Here is an 18,044-nt window from a genome sequence, read left to right on the forward strand (position 1 = left end):
ACAACCAATGAAGGTAAGTATACCAAATACCTTTACCATGCTATCCACTTATGTTGTCACTTCCATGGAGCTATGGACTTGTGCTCCAAGATCACTATGAACATGAATGCTCCTAAGGATCTTGTCATTTACTGTAACCTTCCTCATTATCCACAACTTCACTAACTTTTGTGTAATCAGCAAAATTACTTATCAACCCACCTACAACTTTATCAAAATCATTTTATATCACAAGCAACAGAGGTTACCGCACTGACCCCTGCAGAACATCTCTGGTTACAGACCCCCAGTCAAAATGACTGAGCAATCTTCTATCTTGCCCCTCAATAACCAAGGATAGATCTCATCACGCCCTTGAGACTTATCCACCTAAATGTTCAAGGTACCCAATACTTAGGTGTATAACATAAAGAGAGGCATCGATTGTGTGGATAGTCAGAGGCTTTTTCCCAGGGCAGAAATGGCTAGCACAAGAGTAAGTTTTTTTTTTCCACACAGAGTGGTGAGTGTGTGGAATGGGCTACGGGCAACGGATAAGATAGGGTCTTTTAAGAAACTCCTGGATAGGTACATGGAGCTTAGAAAAATAGAGGGCTATGGGTAACCCTAGGAGATTTCTAGAGTAAGTACAGTCGGCCCTCCTTATCCACAGGGGATAGGTTCCGGGACCCCCCGCGGATGCTCAAGTCCCTTATTTAACATGTATCAGTCTGGTGGCCTTTAGGACCCAGCGGAACCCCAGACTTTATTTAACATATCTCCGTGCGGTGGACATTAGGACCTGGTGGTGCAGCTCTCTATCCACAGTGTTTCGGTTCACGAAAATAATCACGATCACGATTGAAAATAAGGTGGAAGTAATAACGCAATCGGAAAGAGGTGAAACACCATCGGTCATTGGAAAAGCATTAGGCTACAGTCGGTCAACGATCGGAACAATTTTAATGGAGCATGTGAAAGGCCCTGCCCCGATGAAAGCTACAATTATTACTAAGCAACGCAGTTGTTAAATTATTTAAATACATATGTTTCTTAAGTATTTTATATGCATAGAAAGGTAAAATATGTTCTTTATACTAAGAAAAATGTTTGACTAACTGACGCTAAATAATACTGGATGTACCTGTTCCGGCTTCAAATCTGACTTAAAGACGGTCTCAGGAATGGAACTCATTCATAACCCGGGGACTCCCTGTACCTTTAAGTCATTTCTAGATTACTTATTATACCTAATACAATGTAAATGCTATGTAAATAGTTGTTATACTGTATTGTTTAGGAAATAATGACAAGAAAAAATTGTTTGTACATGCGCAAGCAATGAGTGCTGGAGAGAGAACTTCTGGGTTTTCCCGATCCACGGTTGGTTGATTCCGCGCATACGGAGGGCCGACTGTACGTGTTTGGCACAGCATTGTGGGCCAATGGGCCTGTATTGTGGTGTAGGTTTTCTCTGTTTCTTTCTGGATATTACCACCCAGCTCATGCTCTTTTCTCACTGCTGCCATCAGGAAGGAGGTACAGGAGCCTCAGGACTCACACCACCAGGTTCAGGAACAGTCATTATCCCTCAACCATCAGGCTCCTGAACCAGAGGAGATAAAATGACTTGCCCCAGAACTGAATTGCTCCCACAACCGATGGATTCATTTTCAAAGACTCTTCATCTCATGTTCTCAAAATCTGTTTCTTACTTGTCTATTTTTCTCTTTCTTTTTGTATTTGTACAGTTTGTTGTCTTTTGCACACTGGTTGTCCACCCTGTTGGTGTGGTCTTTCATTGATTCTATTATAGTTATTGGATTTATTGAATATGCCCACAAGAAAATGAAACTCAGGTGACACACATGTACTCTGATAATAAATTTACTTTGAACATATCATGTCCCTCCCTGATCTCACCATCCTCCATTTCCTTCTCCTTGTTGAATAGCAATACAAAGTACTCATACTTGTCACTTCCAGTCACTTCTTCTGTCTCCCAACATAAATTCACTCCTTTTGTCCTTGAGTGGTCCTACCTTCTCTCTAGCTACTCTCTTATTTTAGTGTACATATAAAATGCCTTGGGATTTTTCTTAATCCTACTCACCACGGCAACTCTGGCAGGGTTTGCCAGACATTACTTCCTACAAAGCGAAGCCCAACAGCATGAACGGCAGTGATGCTTCACTACCAGATGAACTCAACACTTTCTATGCCCGCTTTGAAAAGGAGAACACAACTACAGCTGTGAAGATCCCTGCTGCACCTGATGACCCTGTGATCTCCGTCTCAGAGGCTGATGTTAGCCTGTCTTTAAAGACAGTGAAACCTCACAAGGCAGAAGGTCCCGATGGAGTACCTGGTAAGGCTTTGAAAACCTGTGTCAACCAACGAGCGGGAATACTCAAGGACATTTTCAACCTCTCACTGTTACAAACGGAAGTTCCCAATTGCTTCAAAAAGGCAACAAATATACCAGTACCTAAGAAGAATGTGAACTGCCTTAATGACTATTGCACGGTAACACTCACATCTAGTGACGAAATGCTTTGAGAGATTGGTCATGACTAGACTGAACTCCTGCCTCAGCAAGGACCTGGACCCATTGTAATTTGCCTATTGCCACAGTAGATCAACAGCAGACATGATCTCAATGGTTCTCCACACGGCTTTAGACCACCTGGACAATAGAAACACCTACGTCAGGAGCAGTTCATCGACTACAGCTCAGCATTTAATACCATCATTCCCACAATCCTGATTGCGAAGTTGGGCCTCTCAACCTCAGAAGTTGGGCCTCAGAACCTGGGCTTCTGTACCTCCATCTGCAATTGGATCCTCAACTTCCTAACCGGAAAATCACAGTCTGTGCGGATTGGTGATAACATATCCTCCTCGCTGACGATCAACACTGGCACATCTCAGGGGTATGTGCTTAGCCCACTGCTCTACTCTCTATATGCATGTGACTGTGTGGCTAGACATAGCTCAAATACCATCTATAAATTTGTTAACGATACAACCATTGTTGGTAGAATCTCAGGTGGTGATGAAAGGGCGTTCAGGAGTGAGATATGCCAACTAGTGGAGTGGTGCCGCAGCAACAACCTGGCACTCAATGTCAATAAGATAAAAGAGCTGATTGTGGACTAAGGGTAAGACTAAGGAACACGTCCCAGCCTCATAGAGGAATCAGAAGTGGAGAGTGTGCGCAGCTTCAAGTTCCTGGGTGTCAAGATCTCTGAGGATCTAACCTGGTCCCAACATACCAGTGTAGTCATAAAGAAGGCAAGGCAGTGGCTATGCTTCATTAGGAGTTTGAAGAGATTTGGCATGTCAACAAATACACTCAAAAACTTCTATAGTTGTATCGTGGAGTGCATTCTGATGGGCTGCATCACTGTCTGGTACTTGTGTGGGGGGTTACTGCACAGGACCGAAAGAAGCTGCAGAAGGTTGTAAATCTAGTCAACTCCATCTTGGGTACTAGCCTACAAAGTACCCAGGACATCTTCAGGGAGCGGTGTCTCGGAAAGGAAGCATCCATTATTAAGGACTTCCAGCACCCAGGATATGCCCTTTTCTCACTGTTATACAATCAGGAAAGAGGTACAGAAGCCTGAAGGCACGCACTCAGCAATTCAGGCTTCTTCCCCTCTGCCATCCGATTCTTAAATGGACATTGAATCCTTGGACACTACCTCGCTTTTTTAATATACAGTATTTCTGGTTTTTGCACATTTTTAATCTATTCAATATGCATACACTGTAATTGATTTACTTATTTATTATTTTTTCTTCTTCCAGATTCTGTATTGCATTGAACTGCTGCTGCTGTTAACATATTTCACATTACATGCCAGTGATAATAAAGCTGATTCTGATTCACCAAGGACATTTCATCTCCCCTTTGGTACTCCCAATTCCTTGTTTGAGTTCATTCATGCTTCCTTCATATTCCTCCATATTCCTCAAGGGTTCTGTCCAATTTCAGCTTCCTAAACCTTATATATGCTTCTTTTCTCTTTTTGACTAAATTTGAGAATCCAAGGTTCCCGAATCTTATCATCCTTATCTTCTTTCCTCACAGGAACACATTGGTCCTAAATTCTGACCAGCTGGCTTCTAAATGACTCCCACATGATATGTGGATTTGTCCAATGCAACTGCTCCCAATCTATTTTCCCCCTCCTGCCCAACTTTTGGAGTTAGCCTCCCAATTTAGCATCCCCCTCCCCTGGCTACTCAAGGTCCAGTCTTATCCTTTTCAATAACTATCTTAAAGTTATGATCACTCTTCCCAAAATGCTCTCCCACTGATAAGCTCTGATCACTTGACCAAGCTTATTCCCAGTACAAGGTCTAGTGTGACCCTCTTCCTAGTTGGAAGATCTGGTGTCAAGAAAGTCTGCTGAATGCACCTTAGAAATTTTACCCCTTTTAAATTCCTGGCATGAAAGGAATCCCTGTCAGTATTAGGAAAATTAAGATCACCTGCTATGACAATCCTGTTGCTTTTACATATTTCCATAAACTGCCTTCTTCTCTGATCCTCTACCTTGTGCTGGCTAATGAGAGGTCTGCAGTTTAACCTCATCATAGTGACTGAAACTTTGTCATTCCTGAGCTCCACCCATGTGGTCTCCCTGGATGAACCCTTCATCTAGTCCTCTTGATACAGTTGTGATACTCTCCGTGATTAGTAGTGCAATTCATACATACATTTCATTTGAATATTCTGCCTGTATTCTTACATGCCTTATCTTTCCCTTCCAAAAGTTCCTTTTGACTTCATTCAGCTTTCTATAATATACTGCCCTTCGGAACATAAAACACAATATCACAGATGATTTTCCTTTTATCCTTATTGTGTCTCAGTACACCTTGTCATCCAGGGCCACGATTTGAAAAATCCCGTAGTTTTATGGAGAATTTCTTTTGTGGATGCATCCGATTGTTCTGGAACTGAATTACTTGAAAGGAAAGGTTTCCTATACTTTTGTACAATCACTTCTCAGGTTTAGTAAAGTTGATCTGAGCTGAAATTAGAACTGTAACTCTCATTTTACATTAATCATTTTCAACAATTACACTAAATGAATTGTGTGCAGATTTGTGCTACTGACAGCGATGGAACCTGCTCAACTTCATCCCATACAACCAAATGCAGAACTCCTGAAATAGAGACAAAGACCAAGCACAAAATTGTTTGCAAAGATTGAGAGAATGAAGGCAATGGAAGGAGTTCCAACTTTTAAGAAATAAAACAGCTTGAAATGAATTCCACTGATATCCCATTAACCGCGGTGATGGTGAGTTGAGTCATTTTACCCAGAATCATTGAAACAGAGTTGAGTCATTTTACCCAGAATCATTGCAATTTGCTTTGACAAGCGACATAGAATAAAGTGGAAAGCTCACAAGCTGACATTTTCCCCAACCAGTTCAAGTTCTTGTCTAATGCAGAATTCTGTGGTTCTGGCATGATTTTCCTTGGCAAAGGTGCCTCAATAACATGCATCTTTAACATAGTGTAACAGCTCAAGTATCACAAAACTGAATTTGATATTAATCTAGAAAAGCAGACAGTACAACCAACGAGAGGTTTGGTCAACAATTCTTAGCCATGGAGCACAGAAACAAGCACTTTGGCCCATCTGGTTCATGCCAAACTGTTATTCTGCCTACGCCCATCAACCTGCACCGGGACCACAGCCCTCCATATCCCTCCCATCCATGTACTTATTGAAACTTCACTTAAAATTTACAATCAAACCTGCATCCATCACTTCTGCTGACAGCTTGTTCCACAGTCACACCCACCTCTAAGTGAAGAAGCTTCCCCTCAGGTTCCCCTTAAATTCACTGTGTCTTGAAGAGGGGAGAGAAATAGAGGTCTTGGCAATGAATTATTAAGAGCTTAAGCAGCAAAATGAATGGACTCAATGGTAGGCCAGAAGAACTGAGGAATGCATAAGAGGCTAGAACTGACAGAAGTGTGTAAAGGGCTAAGTTATCACTGAGTATGAATGGATCAAAGATGAATAGATCTTTGGATATTGAATGAATCAAATCATATTGCTTTGGTGCAGAAAAGTAACATCTCAGTGAAGAGCACAGCTGGCACAAAAGGCCAAATCTCCTACTCCTTATCTTACCAAAGTGAAATTTCCTTATCTGCTCAAGGCACAAGAGACTTAAAATTGAACTACAAATTAATTTTACAACATAAATGCTGTAACCATCACACACCACACAGAAAGATTTGGGTTCTGACTCACACTGATTCCAAATGGTATCCAACTGCTTACACTTCTGTCTATTGTCAATATTGTGCAAGCAAACACACATTCACAAAACAAAAGTCCAGCTAAAAGTAGAAGATACTGACTCTGAATGCCAAAGATAACAAAATTATACAAATAGGTTTTACACATTGCCCTTTATCAGCACTCCCAGCTGTTGATTTACAGAATGTCACATCAATGGTTACTGAACTGACATTTAGACTACATACCCAAAGCTAAATCAACAAGAAGCCCAAGAGGCCTTAAATTAGGTGGGAGATGTAATAACACTGTAATTGAAAAGTAGGGTGTTTGAGACCGGCCAGTTTCCAAGGAAGAATATTTGCTGAAATTGTGCTTATTTTCCCAGCAAACAGCAGATAATTCATTAAGAATACTCCTCTGAATGTAGAGTCGTGCCACCATTGCAAATTTGCATGGCACAGCAAACACCCATAATCCCAACAAAGCTGTGTGTGGAAGTGGGTAGAAAAACAAGAGAGAATTATAGACAAAAAGTCAGTCTTTTTTTTCTTGATGAGGGAATGAGGGATACATTGGTACTGTTACACAACTGATAATCCAGAAGCCAGAGTTTAAATTCCACCACAGCAGCTGTGGAATTTAAATTCAATTAATGATCAGGAAATTGAAGAACGATGACCAGTCTTAGTAATGATGATCGGCAAAAACACTTCTGGTTCACTGAAACCTGCCACCCTCACTCAGTAGCAGCAGAGTAAAAGATTAGCTGTATTTGTCACATGTACATCGAAACATACAGTGTGAGGCATCGTTCACATCAATGACCAACACTGTACAAGGATTTAGCTGGGGGCAGCCTGCAAGTGTTGCCATGATTCTGGTGCCAACATAACACACCCACAATTTACGAACCCTAATCTATAAGTCTAAGAAACATGGGAAGAAACTGGAGCATCCAGAAGGAACTCGCACGGTCACAGGGAGAATGTACAAACCCCTTACAGTCAGCAGCAGAATCCAAAGCAACACAGACAAAATGCTGGAGGTCAGGCAGCACCTATGAAAATGAATAAACAGTTGACGTTTCAGGCTGAGACTCTTCTTCAGGACTGGAAAGGAAGTGGGAAGTTGCCGGGTTAGGGTGGAGGGGGGAGAGGAAGATAATTAGAAAGTGATATGTAAAGCCAGGTGGGTTGGAAAGATAAAGGACTGGAGAGGAAGGAATCTGAGAGGAGAGGAGAGTGAACAATAGGAGTAAGTGAGAGGAGGAGGGGACCCCAGAGTGGGGAACAGACGGGGGGGGGGGGGGGAAGGGGAGGGAAATTTATGTTACCGTAAGGAAAATCGATATTCATGCCATCATGAGCAGGAATTGAATCCTGATAGGTGATCGCTAGCACTTTAAAGCATTGTGCTAACTGTTATGCTACCAGTCAGTGATGTGACTCAGAGGAATTGGAGGTCAGTGGAAGGCTGGCATCTCATACCAAGTGGCACATTACAGGCACCAGTCAGACAGATTCCATCCTGTCAACAATTAAAGTGGCTGCCTATTGTATTTCACAAACGGCACAGTAGCGTAGCAATTAGTATAACGCTACTACAGCAACAGCAACCTGGGTTCAATTCCCACTGCTGTCTGTAAGGCGTTTGTATGTTCTCCTGTGAACACATGGGCTTCCTACCACATTCCAAAGATGCATGGGTTGTAGGCTCATTGGTCACATGGATGTAATTGGGCCACGCGGGCTCATTGGGCCAAAAGAGCCTGCTACCATTGTATATCTCTCAATTAGAAATAAGCGAAAGAAGACTGGTGCAAAGAATGACACTGAGCTCTGCAAACACCCAGGGTCCATCAAGTGGCAGAAACCTGAACTGCAATCTAAAATATCACAAACACAATGTCAGGTACGAAAGTAAAGCACTTAAAGATATCATGACAGTTTATCACAAACCACATCTTTTCCACAGCACACCACTTTACTGTGACAACCTCCCAATGTCATGGTACACTGCTGACCAAGATCTGATAATGATGGCAGTGAGGTTATACTCAAATCCCTTTAAGGCCAACACTGGTTTGCTTAGGATCAAAATATTGAGGATGCAGCCAGATTGCTGACACCTGTACAAAGTCCCACAAACACTAGTGTGTGGCATTAAACCATAAATTAGAGATGCATGAAATAAGGGTACAATTGTAATTACAGAAGAATTCTAATCCTTGTAGATTGGTGAATCAATGAGGAGGAATTCCTCATTCATTTGTAATGGCCCTTGGACCAGCATGTTGAGGATCCAGCTCGAACAGGCAGTCCTTGTCAGGATTTGTGCAGAGGAAGAAAACTGTTCTGCAGGGTCACTGGGGAAAGGGCATCCATAGGATGACAGAATTTTGCATCTAAAATGGAGAGTATGAGAGCAGATTCTGAGACTGGTATCCTGGATCTAAATAAAGGAAACCATGATGGTGTGAGGTGCAAATTGGCTTTGGCAGTATGGGGAGACAATGGATCAGGAAAAGGCAACCTTGGATCAGTTACATTTGTATAATACTGTTTGGTGTAAAAATAAAATCAAAAATAAACCTGCAGATGCTGGGAGCCTGAAAGACAAATAGAAAATGCTGGAAATATTCAGATGAGGCAGCATTTGTAGAAAGAGAAACAGAGTCAATGTTTCAGGTCTTAGACCTTTTGGTTGATCTGGGAAAGAGAAAGACAATTTACTTTTCAGTTTCAGGGAAGGTGAGAGAAGGAATCTCTCTGAAAGGATGGCAGTTAGAAGCAAATTTTGCTTCTTTCTCTGTGCCCTTTTTCCACTCTCATTCCAGTCAGAAAAATAGGAAGGAAGGTTATTATATGAACATCAATTGATTGGGAGTGGGAGGAAGTGCAACAGGATGGGGATATCCTTGTGCGCCAGGGGCCAAAAGTGATACAGCGACATCATACAGATTAATTTGGTAGCTAGAAGCACACTATGTTTTACTGGTGTTGCTACTAGGAACATGAAAATGTTGATACAAATAGCTAAGGGCAAAATGATACAGGCAGTCCCCGGGTTACGTACGAGTTCTGTTCCTGAGTCCGTCTTTAAGTCTGATTTGTACGTAAGTCGGAACAAGTACATCTGGTATTATTTAGCGTCAGTTAGTCAAATGTTTGTCTTAGTATACAGTATATATTTTACCTTTCTATGCATATAAAACACTTAAGAAACATATGTATTCCAATAATTAAACCACTGCGTTGCTTAGTAATAATTGCAGCTTTCATCAGGGCAGGGCCTTTCACATGCTCCATTATTCTCACTTTATCCATTATCCTTTAAAATTGTTCCGATTGTTGACCGACTGTAGCCTAACGCTTTTTCCAATGATCGATGGCATTTCACCTCTTTCCAAACACTATTATTTCCACTTTATTTTCAATCGCGATCACTTCCCATCAATGGAACAGAAACACTGCAGGCGGCGGGTCCCGAGCTGCGCTGACTCCTGAGGTCCGCTGGGTCCTAAGGACCACCGCACTGAGACAGGCTAAATGGGACAAGTGGGGGCTGTGCTGGGTTTGGGTATTTGATCCTCCACAATATTCCAATTTAAACTGAAGGTGGCAGTGTTTTTTTTATGAGGTCGAGTTGCAAGCTCGACATCAACCCAGCACAGATGCGGTCTGTCACTGGATTGAACTTGCTGATCTCACGGCGCCACCAGCCTACCGGAATGGGGGGGGGGGGGGGAGGTGGGGTCAGGGTGAATCTTACTAAGAAAAATGTAAACCAAATACAAAGTTAAACACTCGTGTCAATGGCAACGACTTAAAATGGCGGACGGCGTTCTCCTTCCTCAGTTTGTAAGAGCGAGTTGTCCGTAAGTCAGACGTTTGTAACTCGGGGACTACCTGTACATATCCAGCAAGCCAGGTGATGTTATTGAAAATAGAAACAATCTATAAACAGGAGAAATTCTGCAGATGCTGTAAATCCAAAGCAACACAAAGTGCTGGAACAACAGGTCAGGCAGCATCTACAGAAATGAATAAACAGTTGACTTTTAGGGCTGAGACCCTTCTTCAGGACTGCAGAGGTAGGGATAAGACACCAGAATAAAAAGGTGTGGCTGAGTGAGGGGAAGGAGGATAGCCAGAAGATGATTGGTGAAGCCAGATGGGTAGGAAAGTCAAGGTCTGGAGAGGAAGGAACCTTATAGGAGAGGAGAGTGGACCATGGGAGAAAGGGACGGGGGAGGGGAACACAGGGGAGGTGATAAGCAGGTGAAAAGGGGTAAGAGGCCAGAGTGGGGAACAGAAGAGGAGGAGAGAGGAAGGGATTTTTTTTAACTGGAAGAAGCAATCAATACTCATGCCAAGAGTTTGGAGGCTACCCAGGCAGAATATAAGGTGTTGCTCCTTCACCCTGAGGGTGACCACATCATGGCACAAGAGATAGCCATGGACAGACATAGAACTTGTAGTTCCACCTCTCTTTTTTATTTCCTTGCACTTCAATAAATTACTCCCTCTCACGTATAATCCAAATCTGAGTTTTTTTCCCCCATTTCCCCACACAAAGGGATCACTTACAACAGCCAATCAACCTTTCTGCGTATCTATGAGATGCAGCCAGAAAACCGACAGAGAAGAATGCATGAACCCCATAAAGACAGTACCAGGGAAGAACCCAGGTCCATGAAGCTGAGGCAATGCTAACTGCTGCCCTACTAAGTGAACCCTGTCCATGTACACTGTAAATTCCTCCAAATCACCAACCACAGTACCAAAACATGACAAATGCTGTCCTGTCACTATGAAAAAGATAAAATTGTCTTTCAATACATTCTCCATTAACATCATCCGGATGGGTGAGTCCATACATTGCCAGTTCTATCACTCACTGGCTTGCGCTTCTCCCCCTCTTTTTATTCTGGCTTCTGCCCTCTTTTTTCCCAGTCCTGTTGAAGGGTCTCAGCTCAAAATGTTGACCATTCATTCCCCTCCATAGATGCTGTCTGACCTGCTCAGCTCGTCCAACATTTGTATATTGCTCCAGATTTACACTTTCTGAATTCTCCTGTCTACATAGAAACATAGAAAATAGGTGCAGGAGTAGGCCATTCGGCCCTTCGAGCCTGCACTGCCATTCAGTATGATCATGGCTGATCATCCAACTCAGAACCCTGTACCTGCTTTCTCTCCATACCCCCTGATCCCTTTAGCCACAAGGGCCATATCTAAAATATAAATAATATAAATAATCTATTTATAAATAATATAAATATAGCCAGTGAACCGGCCTCAACAGTTTCCTGTGGCAGAGAATTCCACAGATTCACCACTCTTTGTGTGAAGAAGTTTTTCCTCATCTCGGTCCCTAAAGGCTTCCCCTTTATCCTTAAACTGTGACCCCTCGTTCTGGACTTCCCCAACATCGGAAACAATCTTCCTGCATCTAGCCTGTCCAATCCCTTTAGACTTTTAAACGTTTCAATAAGAACCCCCTCAATCTTCTAAATTCCAGTGAGTATAATCCGAGTCGGTCCAGTCTTTCTTCATATGAAAGTCCTGCCGTCCCAGGAATCAAACTGGTGAACCTTCTTTGTACTTCCTCTATGGCAAAAATGTCGTTCCTCAGATTATGGGACCAAAATTGCACGCAATATTCTAGGTGCGGTCTCACCAAGGCCTTGTACAACTGCAGTAGAACCTCCCTGCTCCTGCACTCAAATCAACATACCAACATACCATTTGCCTTTTTCACCGCCTGCTGTACCTGCATGCCCACCTTCAATGACTGGTGTACAATGACACCCAGGTCTCGTTGCAACTCCCCTTTTCCTAATCAGCCACCGTTCAGATAATAATCTGTTTTCCTGTTCTTGCAACCAAAGTGGATAACCTCACATTTATCCACATTAAATTGCATCTGCCATGAATTTGCCCACTCACCTAACCCATCCAAGTCACCCTGCATCCTCTTAGCATCCTCCTCACAGCTAACACCGCCGCCCAGCTTTGTGTCATCCACAAACTTGGAGATGCTGCATTTAATTCCCTTGTCTAACTCATTAATATATATTGTAAACAACTGGGGTCCCAGCACTGAGCCTTGCGGTACCCCACTAGTCACTGCCTGCCATTCGGAAAAGGTCCCGTTTACTCCCACTCTTTGCTTCCTGTCTGCCAACCAATTCTCTATCCACATCAATACCATACCCCCAATACCATGTGCTTTAAGTTTGCACACTAATCTCCTGTGTGGGACCTTGTCAAAAGCATTTTGAAAATCTAAATATACTACATCTACTGGCTCTCCCCTATCCACTCTACTAGTTACATCTTCAAGCCCAGTTACATGCCCAGTTATTATTTTTATAAATTGAAGCTAAACCAATCTAGCTGACCACTTGATGTCATATCTACCTCCCTCATCTTATCTGCTGGAAACCTGAGACAACCTAGATTTCATAAGACCGCAAGACCGTAAGACATAGGAGCAGAAGTAGACTATTTGGCTCTACCATCCCATCATGCCTGATCTATTATCCCTCTCAACCTCACTCTCCTGTCTTCTCCAGATGCTGTCCCATAACCTTTGATGCTCTGACTAATCAAGAACCTATCAACCTCAGCTTTAAATATATTCAACAACTTGGCTTCCACAGTAGTCTGTGCCAATGAATTCCACAAATTCACCACCTCCTGGCTAAAGAAATTCCTTCTCATCTCATTCCAAATGGGCGTCCCTCTATTCTGAAGCTATCTCTTCTGGTCCTGGACTACCCCACTATAGAAAACATCCTCTCCACATCCGCTCCATCTTGGCCTTTCAATATTTGATAGGTTACAATGAGATCCTCCCTTATTCTTCTAAACTCCAGCAAGTACAGGCCCAAGCCATTTAATTCCTGGGATTACTCTCGTGAATTTCCTCTGGACCCTCTCCAAGGCCAGCACAACTTATCAGATAAGGGGTCCACAACTGCTCACAATACTCCAAGTACAGTCTGAAACTCCTAGGGAGAGAAGCAACAGCACTGAGTTTCCTCCATTTGTAGATAATTTCACATGGATAATTTCTCTTACTGTGGACTGATGAACACTTGGGTCTTTAGAAATGCTTTTGTACCCTTTTCAGCTTCATGTGTCTCTACAATTATTCTTCTAAGGTCCCTTGAAAGTTGCTTTGATCGAGGCGTGGTGTACATAAACAGATCATTCTTTAGAAGAGTAGGCTCTGTCAGTAACCTGACTTTGAGTGTCTTTTTTCATAGGGCAGGCCACCTCTCCAATCTCATCTCATTGATTAGAACACCCAACTCCAAATAGTTTTTGTAGAAGGCATTACCCCAGAGGGTCACATACTTTTCCCAACAAATGTATAATATTGGATCATTTGTCTCATTCAATAAATGAACAAGTATAATGTCTTTGTGTTATTTATTTAATTGGGGTTACTTTATCTAGTTGTAGGACTTACATGAAGATCTGGTCACATTTTAGGTCATATTTATGCAGAAATAGAGAAAGTTCTACACTAGCACCACTGTATTTGTTGCTGAGGGGAATGGCAATAGGGGAACCCTGCACTGACTGGTTAATCCCCTTACTTCTCCTGGTGGTCATCCATCTACTGTCACCCAGCCTGATCTCTGGTTGTCACCACCTTAGTAAAAGACTCATCTATTACGTTTTCAGCCTCCCAGATGGTCCTGAGTGCTTCTGGCCCCAGCTCCAGTTCCTTGACCTTGTTAGTCAGGAACTGAAGTTGGGTACACTTCCTGCAGACATCAGGGAGACTGTCAGGTGTCCTGCAATCCCTCATCTCACAGAATCATATTTCTCTCTGAAATTGATGTCAACTACTATTTTGCTGCCTATGGCACCTGCTTGAAGGAGGACATGAAAGAAAGCCACATCAATCCATTGAGAATGCAGCAACTCTTCTCAAAAAGCCTTTATCACTTTCTGGCTTTTCACTTTATCCCCTCTCACCCACCTTCCCCCTCACCTGACTTCACCTATCAACTACCTGCTTGTATTCCTTCCCCTCCCCAACCTTCTGATTCTGGCTTCTTCCCCTTTCCTTTCCAGTCCTGATAAAGGGCCATAGCCCAAAATGTTGACTGTTTATTCATTTCCATAGATGTTGGCTGACCTGCTGAGTTCCTCCAGCATTTTGTGTGTTGCTCTGGCTTTCTAGCATCTGCTGAATCTCTTGCTTCTCAAAACAATCTATCACATTCTAATCCCCCTCCCCTTCTCACCACAGCCCTGCAAATTCTTTCCTTTCAGGTAATTATTCAGCACCCTTTTAAACATCACAACTTTATCTGCCTCCATTATTACCCCAGCAGTTCATTGCAAGCCATAATCACTCACTGGTTCAGTATCTTCTTGCTCACGCCACTCTAGATTTTTTGGCCATTCTTCATCCTTGATGTCCTCCAGTTCTTGACCCTTCTGCCACTGGGTATAGTTTCTGTCTGCCATCCAGATCCTTGAGGATTTTAAAGAATTTCATCAGATCTCTTTGAACTTCCATATCAATATGGGACTTTTAACAAATAAGCTCTCTCTCCCCCAATTCACCTTACCTCCACTGCCTGTGCAGGACCATTGTTGCTGAACACGAGTTCAGACACAAGATTACTGACAGCACAGAAAGATAATGAAGACTTTCCTCTTCCAGGTTTTTCTTGAGTTCCTGTGAAAAAGGACAGCATCACATGAAGATCAAGCTACTCTTTTGGACACAAGTCACAACTATAACCACGGTTATGCCGCAATAGCATAGTGGTTAGCACAATGGTATTAAAGCTTGGGGTGTCAAAACGTGAAAATAAGTTTCAGCTCTTCTGTTCTCAGATTGTTGACTTGCTGCAGAATGGACCTGTGATCCCAAGCAAGACTTTCCACTTCAGTACTGTTTTGTTTCTTTCAGTAATATTCTGCCAAGGAACTGTGGAACACCAGATAACTTCCTGGCTTTGAAATAAGGCAGAATTGAATTCAAGCATAGGGCTTGGTTCCTCTGGCAAGAAGACATTTCAGCAGTCGTTCAAACCATTGCTGATGTTGGTTAAATGTGGCATCACTCAAAAGCCATCCTCCAAACATGCTGAGCCATAACTATGGTTACATAATTATATGTAACCATAACTGTGAAGTATAATTCAAGCATTGGCAGAGCAATATACGGCTTAGACAAGGGGAAAGGCCCTTGCAGAAGTCTATCTCCCCACCTTTTTCCATCATCCCTTTCTCAACTTCATCCTTGCACTCAGCATCAAAACCTTCCTCCCTGCTCCAGCCTCTCTTACCCTCATCATCACCCATACATCCCACTACCCCCTTCTCCCCCAACTCCTTCTGCCTCACTGCACCCACCACTCTTCACTGACTGCCACTCCTACCAGTCCATACCTCTCCCCTGCACCCACCAATAAAGAGAGTGAAGATGAGAGGATGACAGGGGAACAGTTTCCTCTTATCCCACCTCATTTCAGACCTCCTTACCACACTCTCTTCAACCCCCAACTTGCCACCATTCTCTTCCTTACAGGATACAGGAGCAGCGTTAGGCCATTCAGCCCATAGAAGTCTGCTCTGCCATTCCATCATGGTTATTATCCCTCTCAACAACATTCTCCTGCCTTCTCCCCAAACCTTCAACACCCTTACTTATCAAGAACCTATCAATCTCTGCTTTATATATACCCAATGACTTGGCCTGTTCAGCTCTCTGCGGCAATTAATTCCACAGATTCACTACCCTCTGACTAAAGAAATTCCTTCTCATCTCTGTTCTAAAGGGACCTTCCATTCTGAGGCTGAGTCCTAGACTCCCACTACTACAGGAGACATCCTCTCCACATCCACTCAAACAAGGCCTTTCAATATTCAATAGGTTTCAATTAGATTCCCTCTCAATCTTCTGAACTTCAGTGACTACAGGCCCAGAGCCATCAAACACGCCTCATACATAACCCTTTCATTCCCGGAATCATTCTTGTGAACTTCCACTGAACCCTCTCCAATGTCAGCACATCCTTTCTTGGATAAGGGGCCCAAAACTGCTCTCAATACTCCAAGTGAGGCCTCACCAGTGTCTTATAAAGGCTCAGTATTACATCCTTGCTATTATATTCTTGTCCTCTCAAAATGAATGCCTTCCTCACCACTGGTTCAACCTGCAAATAAACCTTCCGGGAATCTTACTCAACACTACCTGCCCCTCACCTAACGTATCACCTGCAAATTCACCTACCCCAAAGCTCATTACACCCCAACTCCTCCCACAACACCTCAACCTTCCTGATCCCACAACTCACACATAGCCACTCACCACCTCCTCCCCAACTCAAAACCACACGTCACCACCTTACCAACACCTATACGACCCCTACTCCACCATCTCCCACCATTCTTCCTCCTCCTAAACCACAACCCCATTCTTCTCCTCCCTGACCCTTCACCTCCTGTTACTCCTGAACACCCCTTTCTCCTCAACCTCCTCCTCCCAATTCTCCTTATCCTCTCCCTCCCCAATCCTGCTCATCCTCTTACGCCCAATCCTCCCCATCCTCTTCCTTCTCCTCTGCATCCTTTTTCCTTCCCAATCCTGCACATCCTCGTCTTCCACCCCAATCCTCCTCCTCTTCCTCCCCAGTACGTCTCCCCTTCATCCCCCCAATCATCTTCCTCCCCAAACCTCCTCCCCTCAACAATCTTCCTTCTTCCTTCCAAATCCTCCTCCTCTGCATCCTTCCTCCTCTTCCTCCACATCCTTTTTCCTCCCAAATCCTCCACCTCTGCATCCTTCCTCCTCAATCCTGCATATCCTCATCCTCTTCCACCCCAATCTTCCTCCTCTTCCTTTCCCTCCCCAATCCTTCACATCCTCTTCCTCCCCAATCCTCCTCCTCTTCATCCCCATCTTCCTCCCCAAACTGCCTCCTTCTCATCCTCTTCCTTCTCCAATCCTCATTCTCTGCATCCTTCTTCTCCTCCTCCTCTGCATCCTTCATCTTCTTCCTCCAAATCCTCCTCATCCTCGTTTCCCGAATCCTCCTTCATTCTCTAATACTCCTCCTACCCATCTTTCTTCCTCCCCAATCCTCCTCATCCTCCCCATTCCTCATCTTTCTTCACCCTGTAACACTTCTCATCCTTCTTTCCCCATATTTACCCGGACCTTCACGTACTCCAATTCCCCCTGCAGCAGCTCTCCTCTCCCATGCAGAACCTATGTGTATCTTTGGGATCGGGCTCAAGTCCGGGAGCGGACAGGCCGCCCTCCCAGCAGCCTAGTTCGCATTTCGGGCGCCTAGACTGGGCCCTGGAGCTGTGACAGCCCGGACCGCTCTACACCAGCACTTGCAACCAGCGGCCCCGGGCCCTGCTCCAAGAGCCTGTCAAGCCGGCGCCTGCCCAAGGTTTTCTCGATCAGGGTACGGGGCCGGTAAAGGAAGAGAGCCCGCACCCCAGAACCGCTCCATTCAGCCCGGTCCGTCCCCCAGCACGGAGCTGCCGGAAACATCGCCCACACACGCTGATTGGCCACAACATCAGTGATCATTGGCTCAGCCAATGTCAATCAGGAAGCAGAGACAGAGTCAGTCAAACAAACGTGAATGATGGATTGAGCGTCGGGGAGAGGACGATTGAGTGAATAAATAGCGGGGTGAGGGAAAAGGAGGAGAATAAGAAGGAGGTAGAGCGAGTATGTGAGACAGGGAGAGTGAGGGAAGAAGAGGGAGTGTGGGAGATAGGGAAGGAGAAC

General features: G+C 43.9%; 1 protein-coding gene across 2 annotated transcripts in view; it reads right to left on the minus strand.

Moving 5' to 3' along the window:
* The window catches only part of LOC132384586 (KAT8 regulatory NSL complex subunit 1-like), a 171,933-nt gene extending 154,143 nt beyond the window's left edge, over nucleotides 1-17,790 (minus strand). The window contains exons 1-3 of one of the 2 annotated variants that reach the window (XM_059955800.1): nucleotides 17,745-17,790; nucleotides 14,857-14,966; nucleotides 14,642-14,759 (exon numbers count right to left, since the gene is read on the minus strand). The gene's annotated coding sequence lies outside the window, so the exon portion shown is untranslated. Of the gene's footprint in view, nucleotides 1-14,641; nucleotides 14,760-14,856; nucleotides 16,905-17,744 lie in introns of those variants that run through there. The other variant, XM_059955801.1, reaches the window with a different exon arrangement.
* Nucleotides 17,791-18,044: the final 254 nt, after the last annotated feature.

Source organism: Hypanus sabinus, chromosome X1 (assembly GCF_030144855.1).
Source record: "Hypanus sabinus isolate sHypSab1 chromosome X1, sHypSab1.hap1, whole genome shotgun sequence".
NCBI lineage: Eukaryota > Metazoa > Chordata > Chondrichthyes > Myliobatiformes > Dasyatidae > Hypanus > Hypanus sabinus.